The 13,798-nt window shown below is 48.6% G+C and overlaps 5 non-coding genes across 5 annotated transcripts; all 5 read left to right on the top strand.

The window, feature by feature from the left end:
• Positions 1-5,237: 5,237 nt before the first annotated feature.
• Positions 5,238-5,402, top strand: LOC140390747 (U1 spliceosomal RNA). The gene has a single exon (XR_011934804.1). It is a non-coding gene; the product is annotated as a U1 spliceosomal RNA (small nuclear RNA).
• Positions 5,403-7,333: 1,931 nt separating this feature from the next.
• LOC140390814 (U1 spliceosomal RNA) lies at positions 7,334-7,497 on the top strand. The gene has a single exon (XR_011934871.1). It is a non-coding gene; the product is annotated as a U1 spliceosomal RNA (small nuclear RNA).
• Positions 7,498-9,419: 1,922 nt separating this feature from the next.
• On the top strand, positions 9,420-9,583 carry LOC140390822 (U1 spliceosomal RNA). Its single transcript, XR_011934879.1, has one exon. It is a non-coding gene; the product is annotated as a U1 spliceosomal RNA (small nuclear RNA).
• Positions 9,584-11,491: 1,908 nt separating this feature from the next.
• On the top strand, positions 11,492-11,655 carry LOC140390800 (U1 spliceosomal RNA). Its single transcript, XR_011934857.1, has one exon. It is a non-coding gene; the product is annotated as a U1 spliceosomal RNA (small nuclear RNA).
• Positions 11,656-13,599: 1,944 nt separating this feature from the next.
• LOC140390728 (U1 spliceosomal RNA) lies at positions 13,600-13,763 on the top strand. The gene has a single exon (XR_011934786.1). It is a non-coding gene; the product is annotated as a U1 spliceosomal RNA (small nuclear RNA).
• The last annotated feature ends 35 nt before the right edge of the window (positions 13,764-13,798 follow it).

Genomic DNA, 13,798 nt, shown 5'->3' with positions numbered 1-13,798 from the left:
CTGGGAGGTAAGTCAACCTTTAAAAGCACTTCTCTTTGCAGGGGCAGGCCAGTCGATTTCGGTGGCGTGAGAGCAGCTGGTTAGTCAGTTTCAGCGGGAGCATTGCGGAAGGAGGGTGCTGGGAGGTAAGTCAACCTTTAAAAGCACTTCTCTTTGCAGGGGCAGGCCAGTCGATTTCGGTGGCGTGAGAGCAGCTGGTTAGTCAGTTTCAGCGGGAGAATTGCGGAAGGAGGGTGCTGGGAGGTAAGTCAACCTTTAAAAGCACTTCTCTTTGCAGGGGCAGGCCAGTCGATTTCGGCGGCGTGAGAGCAGCTGGTTAGTCAGTTTCAGCGGGAGCATTGCGGAAGGAGGGTGCTGGGAGGTAAGTCAACCTTTAAAAGCACTTCTCTTTGCAGGGGCAGGCCAGTCGATTTCGGTGGCGTGAGAGCAGCTGGTTAGTCAGTTTCAGCGGGAGCATTGCGGAAGGAGGGTGCTGGGAGGTAAGTCAACCTTTAAAAGCACTTCTCTTTGCAGGGGCAGGCCAGTCGATTTCGGCGGCGTGAGAGCAGCTGGTTAGTCAGTTTCAGCGGGAGCATTGCGGAAGGAGGGTGCTGGGAGGTAAGTCAACCTTTAAAAGCACTTCTCTTTGCAGGGGCAGGCCAGTCGATTTCGGTGGCGTGAGAGCAGCTGGTTAGTCAGTTTCAGCGGGAGCATTGCGGAAGGAGGGTGCTGGGAGGTAAGTCAACCTTTAAAAGCACTTCTCTTTGCAGGGGCAGGCCAGTCGATTTCGGCGGCGTGAGAGCAGCTGGTGAGTGGTGAGTCAGTTTCAGCAGGAGCTGAGACTTTTTCTCTTTTCTTTAAATTAGTTTTTTTAGGCGGGATCAGGAAGTCGACCCGCGGACGTCTGGGAAGACCATCACCAATAAATTCAGGTGGAGAGGAAACCCGAGACACTACACGTGTAGTGTCTCCCACCCGCCCTCCTCCTCTAACCTAATAATAAAACCCATTGGTCTGAGGTAAGTACCATATTTTTATTATATTATTATTATTTTTTATAAAAATTTAATTTAGTTGTTAGCCAGATCTTGGTAGAAAGTTAGAGGAATGGCAGGGAAGGGAGTACAATGTTCCTCCTGCAGGATGTTTGAGGTGAGGGATGCAGTTAGTGTCCCTGCTGATTTTACCTGCAGGAAGTGCTGCCATCTCCAGCTCCTCCAAGACCGAGTTAGGGAACTGGAGCTGGAGTTGGAAGAACTTCGGATCATTCGGGAGGCAGAAGGGGTCATAGATAGCAGCTTCAGGGAATTAGTTACACCAAAGATTGGAGATAGGTGGGTAACTGTAAGAGGGACTGGGAAAAAACAGTCAGTGCAGGGATCCCCTGCGGTCGTTCCCCTGAGAAACAAGTATACCGCTTTGGATACTTGTGGGGGGGACGACTTACCAGGGGTAAGCCATGGGGTACGGGCCTCTGGCACGGAGTCTGTCCCTGTTGCTCAGAAGGGAAGGGGGGAGAGGAGCAGAGCATTAGTAATTGGGGACTCTATAGTCAGGGGCACAGATAGGAGATTTTGTGGGAGCGTGAGAGACTCACGTTTGGTATGTTGCCTCCCAGGTGCAAGGGTACGTGATGTCTCGGATCGTGTTTTCCGGGTCCTTAGGGGGGAGGGGGAGCAGCCCCAAGTCGTGGTCCACATTGGCACCAACGACATAGGTAGGAAAGGGGACAAGGATGTCAGGCAGGCTTTCAGGGAGCTAGGATGGAAGCTCAGAACTAAAACAAACAGAGTTGTTATCTCTGGGTTGTTGCCCGTGCCACGTGATAGTGAGATGAGGAATAGGGAGAGAGAGCATTTAAACACGTGGCTACAGGGATGGTGCAGGCGGGAGGGTTTCAGATTTTTGGATAACTGGGGCTCTTTCTGGGGAAGGTGGGACCTCTACAGACAGGATGGTCTACATCTGAACCTGAGGGGCACAAATATCCTGGGGGGGGGAGATTTGTTAGTGCTCTTTGGGGGGGGTTTAAACTAATGCAGCAGGGGCATGGGAACCTGGATTGTAGTTTTAGGGTAAGGGAGAATGAGAGTATAGAGGTCAGGAGCACAGATTTGACGTCGCAGGAGGGGGCCAGCGTTCAGGTAGGTGGTTTGAAGTGTGTCTACTTCAATGCCAGGAGTATACGAAACAAGGTAGGGGAACTGGCAGCGTGGGTTGGTACCTGGGACTTCGATGTTGTGGCCATTTCGGAGACATGGATAGAGCAGGGACAGGAATGGATGTTGCAGGTTCCGGGGTTTAGGTGTTTTAGTAAGCTCAGAGAAGGAGGCAAAAGAGGGGGAGGTGTGGCGCTGCTAGTCAAGAGCAGTATTACGGTGGCGGAGAGGATGCTAGATGGGGACTCTTCTTCCGAGGTAGTATTGGCTGAAGTTAGAAACAGGAAAGGAGAGGTCACCCTGTTGGGAGTTTTTTATAGGCCTCCTAATAGTTCTAGGGATGTAGAGGAAAGGATGGCGAAGATGATTCTGGATATGAGCGAAAGTAACAGGGTAGTTATTATGGGAGACTTTAACTTTCCAAATATTGAATGGAAAAGATATAGTTCGAGTACAATAGATGGGTCGTTTTTTGTACAGTGTGTGCAGGAGGGTTTCCTGAAACAATATGTTGACAGGCCAACAAGAGGCGAGGCCACGTTGGATTTGGTTTTGGGTAATGAACCAGGCCAGGTGTTGGATTTGGAGGTAGGAGAGCACTTTGGGGACAGTGACCACAATTCGGTGACGTTTACGTTAATGATGGAAAGGGATAAGTATACACCGCAGGGCAAGAGTTATAGCTGGGGGAAGGGCAATTATGATGCCATTAGACGTGACTTGGGGGGGGGGGATAAGGTGGAGAAGTAGGCTGCAAGTCTTGGGCACACTGGATAAGTGGGGCTTGTTCAAGGATCAGCTACTGCGTGTTCTTGATAAGTATGTACCGGTCAGACAGGGAGGAAGGCGTCGAGCGAGGGAACCGTGGTTTACCAGGGAAGTGGAATCTCTTGTTAAGAGGAAGAAGGAGGCCTATGTGAAGATGAAGTGTGAAGTTTCGGTTGGGGCGATGGATAGTTACAAGGTAGCGAGGAAGGATCTAAAGAGAGAGCTAAGACGAGCAAGGAGGGGACATGAGAAGTATTTGGCAGGAAGGATCAAGGAAAACCCAAAAGCTTTCTATAGGTATGTCAGGAATAAGCGAATGACTAGGGAAAGAGTAGGACCAGTCAAGGACAGGGATGGGAAATTGTGTGTGGAGTCTGAAGAGATAGGCGAGATACTAAATGAATATTTTTCGTCAGTATTCACTCAGGAAAAAGATAATGTTGTGGAGGAGAATGCTGAGTCCCAGGCTAATAGAATAGATGGCATTGAGGTACGTAGGGAAGAGGTGTTGGCAATTCTGGACAGGCTGAAAATAGATAAGTCCCCGGGACCTGATGGGATTTATCCTAGGATTCTCTGGGAGGCCAGGGAAGAGATTGCTGGACCTTTGGCTTTGATTTTTATGTCATCATTGGCTACAGGAATAGTGCCAGAGGACTGGAGGACAGCAAATGTGGTCCCTTTGTTCAAAAAGGGGAGCAGAGACAACCCCGGCAACTATAGACCGGTGAGCCTCACGTCTGTAGTGGGTAAAGTCTTGGAGGGGATTATAAGGGACAAGATTTATAATCATCTAGATAGGAATGATATGATCAGGGATAGTCAGCATGGCTTTGTGAAGGGTAGGTCATGCCTCACAAACCTTATTGAGTTCTTTGAGAAGGTGACTGAACAGGTAGACGAGGGTAGAGCAGTTGATGTGGTGTATATGGATTTCAGCAAAGCGTTTGATAAGGTTCCCCACGGTAGGCTATTGCAAAAAATACGGAGGCTGGGGATTGAGGGTGATTTAGAGATGTGGATCAGAAATTGGCTAGCTGAAAGAAGACAGAGGGTGGTGGTTGATGGGAAATGTTCAGAATGGAGTACAGTCACAAGTGGAGTACCACAAGGATCTGTTCTGGGGCCGTTGCTGTTTGTCATTTTTATCAATGACCTAGAGGAAGGCACAGAAGGGTGGGTGAGTAAATTTGCAGATGATACTAAAGTCGGTGGTGTTGTCGATAGTGTGGAAGGATGTAACAGGTTACAGAGGGATATAGATAAGCTGCAGAGCTGGGCTGAGAGGTGGCAAATGGAGTTTAATGTAGAGAAGTGTGAGGTGATTCACTTTGGAAGGAATAACAGGAATGCGGAATATTTGGCTAATGGTAAAGTTCTTGAAAGTGTGGCTGAGCAGAGGGATCTAGGTGTCCATGTACATAGATCCCTGAAAGTTGCCACCCAGGTTGATAGGGTTGTGAAGAAGGCCTATGGAGTGTTGGCCTTTATTGGTAGAGGGATTGAGTTCCGGAGTCGAGAGGTCATGTTGCAGCTGTACAGAACTCTGGTCCGGCCGCATTTGGAGTATTGCGTACAGTTCTGGTCACCGCATTATAGGAAGGACGTGGAGGCTTTGGAGCGGGTGCAGAGGAGATTTACCAGGATGTTGCCTGGTATGGAGGGAAAATCTTATGAGGAAAGGCTGACGGACTTGAGGTTGTTTTCGTTGGAGAGAAGAAGGTTAAGAGGAGACTTAATAGAGGCATACAAAATGATCAGGGGGTTGGATAGGGTGGACAGTGAGAGCCTTCTCCCGCGGATGGATATGGCTGGCACGAGGGGACATAACTTTAAACTGAGGGGTAATAGATATAGGACAGAGGTCAAAGGTAGGTTCTTTACGCAAAGAGTAGTGAGGCCGTGGAATGCCCTACCTGCTACAGTAGTGAACTCGCCAACATTGAGGGCATTTAAAAGTTTATTGGATAAACATATGGATGATAATGGCATAGTGTAGGTTGGATGGCTTTTGTTTCGGTGCAACATCGTGGGCCGAAGGGCCTGTACTGCGCTGTATTGTTCTATGTTCTATATGTTTGACTGACAGGTAGATAAGGGGCGGTTCACTTCCTTTTAAGGCCAATATGCAAATAGCATAACGGACGTTTTAGGCAATGTGTTTCTTATAGAGAGGTATATTCGACAATTTGTCAAAATCATACAACAGAACTAGTCTAATTCGGTAGAGATAATTGTAAGTAAAGTGACAGTTTGGCCGTGTAAATGCAGTAAGTGTGAGTGAAAGATGTGATGTGTGGTGTGGACTGGGAGGGTGTACTGTTTTTAAGCATACTTACCTGGCAGGGGTGAAACCATGATCAAAAAAGGTGGTTCGCCCAGGACGAGGCTAGCCCATTGCACTGCGGGTGTGCTGACGCCTGCGATGTCCCCAAATGCGGGATACTCGACTGCAAAATTTGTGGTAGTGGGGGACTGCGTTCGCGCTCTCCCCTGATTTACGAAACAAAAATAGATTGATCCTTTTCAGATCGAGCAACCTGTTGGAAGCATTGCCCTAAAAACCTCCCCAGGAGCCAACAACAGGGTAGCATGGCAACACAGTGGTTAGCATAGAACATGCAGTTCAGAATGAGGCCGTTCAGCCCATCCAGTCTGCACCGACCCACTTCAGCCCTCACTTCTATCCTATCCCATTAACCCATTAACCTCTCCTAAACTGTTTTCGACAATGAGGGCAGTTTACCATGGCCAGTCCACATAACCTGCACTTCTTTGCACTGTGGACGTACACCGCAGCACCTGGAGGAAACCCACGCAGACTCCGCACAGACAGTGACCAAGCGGCGAATCGAATCTGGCACCCTGGTGCTGTGAAGCCACGGTGCTATCCACTTCTGCTACCGTGCTGCCCTGCAGTTGCTTCACAGCTCCACGATCCCAGGTCCCATTCCCGGCTCTGTGGACTCTGCACATTCTCCACGTGTCTGCGTGGCTTTCCTCCGGTTGCTCCCACAAGTCCCCAAAGGCATGCTGATAGGTAATTTGGACATTCTTAATTCTCCCGCTCTGTACCCGAACAGGCGCCGGATTGTGGCGACTAGTTGTTTTTCACAGTAACTTCATTGCAGTGTTAATGTAAGCCTCCTTGTGACGATAATCATTGTTTTTATTACAATCAACATCTTTGTGACTCTCAAATCCTCCTCATCAATTTCTTTCTATCCCCGTTGCAGAAATGTTAACTCAGTGTTGGGTGTGTGTGTTGGGTGATTGTGAGTATCAAGAATGAGTGTGTGTGTGTTTTTCGTGGGGGGCTGGTGTGCTGGGTCTGTGCGTGTCAGATGGGTGTGTGCGAAAGTGGCACATGGTGCAGTGGTTAGCACTGGGACAACGGCGCTGAGGACCCGGATTTGAATCCTGGCCCAGGGTCACTGTCCGTGTGGAGTTTGCACATTCTCGCCGTGTCTGCGTGGGTTTCACCCCCACAACCCAAAGATGTGCAGGTTAGGTGGATTGGCCATGCTAAATTGCCCCTTAATTTAAAAAAATAACAAAATGATTGGGTGCTCTAAATTTAAAAGAAAAAAGATGGGTGCAGGAGGGTCGGGGTAGTGTGTCTGTTTAGGGGCGGCATGGTGGCGCAGTGTTTAGCACTGTTCCCTCACGGCGTCGAAGACCAGAGTTCGATCCAGGCCCCGGGTCATTGTCCATGAGGAGTTTGCACATTTCCCTCAGTGTTTGCGTGGGTCTCACCCTCACAACCCAAAGATGTACAGGCTAGGTGGATTGGCCACATCAAATTGCCAATAAATTGGAACATAAAATGAATTGGGTACTCTAAATTTATTTTTAAACAATATAGTGTGTGAGTGTGTGGTGATGCATGTGGGATGGGGTGCGTGCGTGGGGATGGGGATGGGGAGCATGTCCCCATGAAGATTAACCTGACCCCGCCCCCAAATAAACCTGCAAACATGCCTCTCAATAAACTGCTCATGACGCTAAAAAACCTCTCCTAGAGACAACAACCAATATCTTCGTGACTCCAAAAACCTCCTCATCAATCTTTCTATTTCCGTGTCAGAAAAGTTAATTGTTTCCTTGCTGAACAAAGATGGACAGACAAAGTTTTGAGAGAGATAGTCTTCATTCCGGAAAACGGTCCATCGTTTGACTGACAGGTAGATAAGGGGCGGTTCACTTCCTTTTAAGGCCAATATGCAAATAGCATAGCGGACGTTTTAGGCAATGTGTTTCTTATAGAGAGGTATATTCGACAATTTGTCAAAATCATACAACAGAACTAGTTTAATTCGGTAGAGATAATTGTAAGTAAAGTGACAGTTTGGCCGTGTAAATGCAGTAAGTGTGAGTGAAAGATGTGATGTGTGGTGTGGACTGGGAGGGTGTACTGTTTTTAAAGCATACTTACCTGGCAGGGATGAAACCACGATCAACAAGGTGGTTCGCCCAGGACGAGGCTAGCCCATTGCACTTCGGGTGTGCTGACGCCTGCGATGTCCCCAAATGCGGGATACTCGACTGCAAAATTTGTGGTAGTGGGCGACTGCGTTCGCGCTCTCCCCTGATTTACGAAACAAAAATGGATTGATCCTTTTCAGATCGAGCAACCTGTTGGAAGCATCGCCCTAAAAACCTCTCCAGGAGCCAACAACAGGGTAGCATGGTAACACAGTGGTTAGCCTAGAACATGCAGTTCAGAATGAGGCCGTTCAGCCAATCCAGTCTGCACCGACCCACTTCAGCCCTCACTTCTATCCGATCCCATTAACCTCTCCTAAACTTTTTTCGACAATGAGGGCAGTTTAGCATGGCCAGTCCACATAACCTGCACTTCTTTGCACTGTGGGAGGACACCGCAGCACCTGGAGGAAACCCACGCAGACTCCGCACAGACAGTGACCAAGCGGCGAATCGAATCTGGCACCCTGGTGCTGTGAAGCCACGGTGCTATCCACTTCTGCTACCGTGCTGCCCTGCAGTTGCTTCACAGCTCCACGATCCCAGGTCCCATTCCCGGCTCTGTGGACTCTGCACATTCTCCACGTGTCTGCGTGGCTTTCCTCCGGTTGCTCCCACAAGTCCCCAAAGGCATGCTGATAGGTAATTTGGACATTCTCAATTCTCCCGCTCTGTACCCGAACAGGCGCCGGATTGTGGCGACTAGTTGTTTTTCACAGTAACTTCATTGCAGTGTTAATGTAAGCCTACTTGTGACGATAATCATTGTTTTTATTACAATCAACATCTTTGTGACTCTCCAATCCTCCTCATCAATTTCTTTCTATCCCCGTTGCAGAAATGTTAACTCAGTGTCGGGTGTGTGTGTTGGGTGATTGTGAGTCTCAAGAATGAGTGTGTGTGTGTTTTTCGTGGGGGGCTGGTGTGCTGGGTCTGTGCGTGTCAGATGGGTGTGTGCGAAAGTGGCACATGGTGCAGTGGTTAGCACTGGGACAACGGCGCTGAGGACCCGGGTTTGAATCCTGGCCCAGGGTCACTGTCCGTGTGGAGTTTGCACATTCTCGCCGTGTCTGCGTGGGTTTCACCCCCACAACCCAAAGATGTGCAGGTTAGGTGGATTGGCCATGCTAAATTGCCCCTTAATTTAAAAAAATAACAAAATGATTGGGTGCTCTAAATTTAAAAGAAAAAAGATGGGTGCAGGAGGGTCGGGGTAGTGTGTCTGTTTAGGGGCGGCATGGTGGCGCAGTGCTTAGCACTGTTCCCTCACGGCGTCGAAGACCAGAGTTCGATCCAGGCCCCGGGTCATTGTCCATGAGGAGTTTGCACATTTCCCTCAGTGTTTGCGTGGGTCTCATCCTCACAACCCAAAGATGTACAGGCTAGGTGGATTGGCCACATCAAATTGCCAATAAATTGGAAAATAAAATGAATTGGGTACTCTAAATTTATTTTTAAACAATATAGTGCGCGAGTGTGTGGTGATGCATGTGGGATGGGGTGCGTGCGTGGGGATGGGGGTGGGGAGCATGTCCCCATGAAGATTAACCTGACCCCGCCCCCAAATAAACCTGCAAACATGCCTCTCAATAAACTGCTCATGACGCTAAAAAACCTCTCCTAGAGACAACAACCAATATCTTCGTGACTCCAAAAACCTCCTCATCAATCTTTCTATTTCCGTGTCAGAAAAGTTAATTGTTTCCTTGCTGAATAAAGATGGACAGACAAAGTTTTGAGAGAGATAGTCTTCATTCCGGAAAACGGTCCATCGTTTGACTGATAGGTAGATAAGGGGCGGTTCACTTCCTTTTCAGGCCAATATGCAAATAGCATAGCGGACGTTTTAGGCAATGTGTTTCTTATAGAGAGGTATATTCGACAATTTGTCAAAATCATACAACAGAACTAGTCTAATTCGGTAGAGATAATTGTAAGTAAAGTGACAGTTTGGCCGTGTAAATGCAATAAGTGTGAGTGAAAGATGTGATGTGTGGTGTGGACTGGGAGGGTGTACTGTTTTTAAGCATACTTACCTGGCAGGGGTGAAACCATGATCAAAAAGGTGGTTCGCCCAGGACGAGGCTAGCCCATTATACTTCGGGTGTGCTGACGCCTGCGATGTCCCCAAATGCGGGATACTCGACTGCAAAATTTGTGGTAGTGGGGGACTGCGATCGCGCTCTCCTTACGAAACCAAAATAGATTGATCCTTTTCAGATCGAGCAACCTTTTGGAAGCATCGCCCGAAAAACCTCTCCAAGAGCCAACAGGGTAGCATGGTAACACAGTGGTTAGCATAGAACATGCAGTTCAGAATGAGGCCGTTCAGCCCATCCAGTCTGCACCGACCCACTTCAGCCCTCACTTCTATCCTATCCCATTAACCTCTCCTAAACTTTTTTCGACAATGAGGGCAGTTTAGCATGGCCAGTCCACATAACCTGCACTTCTTTGCACTGTGGGAGGACACCGCAGCACCTGGAGGAAACCCACGCAGACTCCGCACAGACAGTGACCCCCAGCGGCGAATCGAATCTGGCACCCTGGTGCTGTGAAGCCACGGTGCTATCCACTTCTGCTACCGTGCTGCCCTGCAGTTGCTTCACAGCTCCACGATCCCAGGTCCCATTCCCGGCTCTGTGGACTCTGCACATTCTCCACGTGTCTGCGTGGCTTTCCTCCGGTTGCTCCCACAAGTCCCCAAAGGCATGCTGATAGGTAATTTGGACATTCTCAATTCTCCCGCTCTGTACCCGAACAGGCGCCGGATTGTGGCGAATAGTTGTTTTTCACAGTAACTTCATTGCAGTGTTAATGTAAGCCTACTTGTGACGATAATCATTGTTTTTATTACAATCAACATCTTTGTGACTCTCAAATCTTCCTCATCAATTTCTTTCTATCCCCGTTGCAGAAATGTTAACTCAGTGTCGGGTGTGTGTGTTGGGTGATTGTGAGTATCAAGAATGAGTGTGTGTGTGTTTTTCGTGGGGGGCTGGTGTGCTGGGTCTGTGCGTGTCAGATGGGTGTGTGCGAAAGTGGCACATGGTGCAGTGCTTAGCACTGGGACAACGGCGCTGAGGACCCAGGTTTGAATCCTGGCCCAGGGTCACTGTCCGTGTGGAGTTTGCACATTCTCGCCGTGTCAGCGTGGGTTTCACCCCCACAACCCAAAGATGTGCAGGTTAGGTGGATTGGCCATGCTAAATTGCCCCTTAATTTAAAAAAAATAACAAAATGATTGGGTGCTCTAAATTTAAAAGAAAAAAGATGGGTGCAGGAGGGTCGGGGTAGTGTGTCTGTTTAGGGGCGGCATGGTGGCGCAGTGCTTACGGCGTCGAAGACCAGAGTTCGATCCAGGGCCCGGGTCATTGTCCATGAGGAGTTTGCACATTTCCCTCAGTGTTTGCGTGGGTCTCACCCTCACAACCCAAAGATGTACAGGCTGGGTGGATTGGCCACATCAAATTGCCAATAAATTGGAACATAAAATGAATTGGGTACTCTAAATTTATTTTTAAACAATATAGTGTGCGAGTGTGTGGTGATGCATGTGGGATGGGGTGCGTGCGTGGGGATGGGGGTGGGGAGCATGTCCCCATGAAGATTAACCTGACCCCGCCCCCAAATAAACCTGCAAACATGCCTCTCAATAAACTTCTCATGACGCTAAAAAACCTCTCCTAGAGACAACAACCAATATCTTCGTGACTCCAAAAACCTCCTCATCAATCTTTCGATTTCATTTCCGTGTCAGAAAAGTTAATTGTTTCCTTGCTGAATAAAGATGGACAGACAGAGTTTTGAGAGAGATAGTCTTCATTCCGGAAAACGGTCCATCGTTTGACTGATAGGTAGATAAGGGGCGGTTCACTTCCTTTTAAGGCCAATATGCAAATAGCATAGCGGACGTTTTAGGCAATGTGTTTCTTACTAGAGAGGTATATTCGACAATTTGTCAAAATCATACAACAGAACTAGTCTAATTCGGTGGAGATAATTGTAAGTAAAGGGACAGTTTGGCCGTGTAAATGCAGTAAGTGTGAGTGAAAGATGTGATGTGTGGTGTGGACTGGGAGGGTGTACTGTTTTTAAGCATACTTACCTGGCAGGAGTGAAACCATGATCAACAAGGTGGTTCGCCCAGGACGAGGCGAGCCCATTGCACTTCGGGTGTGCTGACGCCTGCGATGTCTCCAAATGCGGGATACTCGACTGCAAAATTTGTGGTAGTGGGGGACTGCGTTCGCGCTCTCCCCTGATTTACGAAGCTAAAATAGATTGATCCTTTTCTGGTCGAGCAACATGTTGGAAACATCGCTCGAAAAACCTCTCCCGGAGCCAACAACAGGAGAGCATGGTAACACAGTGGTTAGCACAGAACATACAGTGCAGAATGAGGCCGTTCAGCCCATCCAGTCTGCACCGTCTCACCTCAGCCCTCACTTCTATCCTATCCCCTTAACCCATTAACCTCTCCTAAACTTTTTTCGACAATGAGGGCAGTTTAGCATAGCCAGTCCACATAACCTGCACCTCTTTGCACTGTGGGAGGACACCGCAGCACCTGGAGGAAACCCACGCAGACTCCGCACAGACAGTGACCCAGCAGCGAATCGAATCTGGCACCGTGGCGCTGTGAAGCCACCGTGCTATCCACTTCTGCTACCCTGCTGCCCTGCTGTTGCTTCACAGCTCCACGATCCCAGGTCCCATTCCCGGCTCTGTGGACTCTGCACATTCTCTGCGTGGCTTTCCTCCGGTTGCTCCCACAAGTCCCCAAAGGCATGCTGATAGGTAATTTGGACATTCTCAATTCTCCCGCTCTGTACCCGAACAGGCGCCGGATTGTGGCGACTAGTTGTTTTTCACAGTCACTTCATTGCAGTGTTAATGTAAGCCTACTTGTGACGATAATCATTGTTATTATTACAATCAACATTCATGTGACTCGCAAATCCTCCTCATCAATTTCTTTCTATCCCCCTTGAGGAAATGTTAACTCTGTGTCGGGTGTGTGTGTGTCAGAGGTGTGTGTGTGCGTTGGGGTGATTGTGAGTATCAAGAATGAGTGTGCGTCTGTTTTTCGTGGGGGGCTGGTGTGCTGGGTCTGTGCGTGTCAGATGGGTGTGTGCGAAAATGGCACATGGTGCAGTGGTTAGCACTGGGACAACGGCGCTGAGGACCCGGGTTTGAATCCTGGCCCAGGGTCACTGTCCGTGCGGAGTTTGCACATTCTGGCCGTGTCTGCGTGGGTTTCACCCCCACAACCCAAAGATGTGCAGGTTAGGTGGATTGGCCATGCTAAATTGCCCCTTAATTTAAAAAAATAACAAAATGATTGGGTGCTCTAAATTTAAAAGAAAAAACATGGGTGCAGGAGGGTCGGGGTAGTGTGTCTGTTTAGGGGCGGCATGGTGGCGCAGTGCTTAGCACTGTTCCCTCACGGCGTCGAAGACCAGAGTTCGATCCAGGCCCCGGGTCATTGTCCATGAGGAGTTTGCACATTTCCCTCAGTGTTTGCGTGGGTCTCACCCTCACAACCCAAAGATGTACAGGCTAGGTGGATTGGCCACATCAAATTGCCAATAAATTGGAACATAAAATGAATTGGGTACTCTAAATTTATTTTTAAACAATATAGTGTGCGAGTGTGTGGTGATGCATGTGGGATGGGGTGCGTGCGTGGGGATGGGGATGGGGAGCATGTCCCCATGAAGATTAACCTGACCCCGCCCCCAAATAAACCTGCAAACATGCCTCTCAATAAACTGCTCATGACGCTAAAAAACCTCTCCTAGAGACAACAACCAATATCTTCGTGACTCCAAAAACCTCCTCATCAATCTTTCTATTTCCGTGTCAGAAAAGTTAATTGTTTCCTTGCTGAACAAAGATGGACAGACAAAGTTTTGAGAGAGAAAGTCTTCATTCCGGAAAACGGTCCATCGTTTGACTGACAGGTAGATAAGGGGCGGTTCACTTCCTTTTAAGGCCAATATGCAAATAGCATAGCGGACGTTTTAGGCAATGTGTTTCTTATAGAGAGGTATATTCGACAATTTGTGAAAATCATACAACAGAACTAGTCTAATTCGGTAGAGATAATTGTAAGTAAAGTGACAGTTTGGCCGTGTAAATGCAGTAAGTGTGAGTGAAAGATGTGATGTGTGGTGTGGACTGGGAGGGTGTACTGTTTTTAAGCATACTTACCTGGCAGGGGTGAAACCATGATCAACAAGGTGGTTCGCCCAGGACGAGGCTAGCCCATTGCACTTCGGGTGTGCTGACGCCTGCGATGTCCCCAAATGCGGGATACTCGACTGCAAAATTTGTGGTAGTGGGGGACTGCGTTCGCGCTCTCCTTACGAAACAAAAATAGATTGATCCTTTTCAGATCGAGC

The sequence above is a fragment of the Scyliorhinus torazame genome, chromosome 14 (genome assembly GCF_047496885.1).
Source record: "Scyliorhinus torazame isolate Kashiwa2021f chromosome 14, sScyTor2.1, whole genome shotgun sequence".
Classification (NCBI taxonomy): Eukaryota; Metazoa; Chordata; class Chondrichthyes; order Carcharhiniformes; family Scyliorhinidae; genus Scyliorhinus; species Scyliorhinus torazame.
The sequence above is the reverse complement of the archived record's forward strand: the minus strand, read 5'-3'. Positions and strand labels throughout refer to the sequence as shown.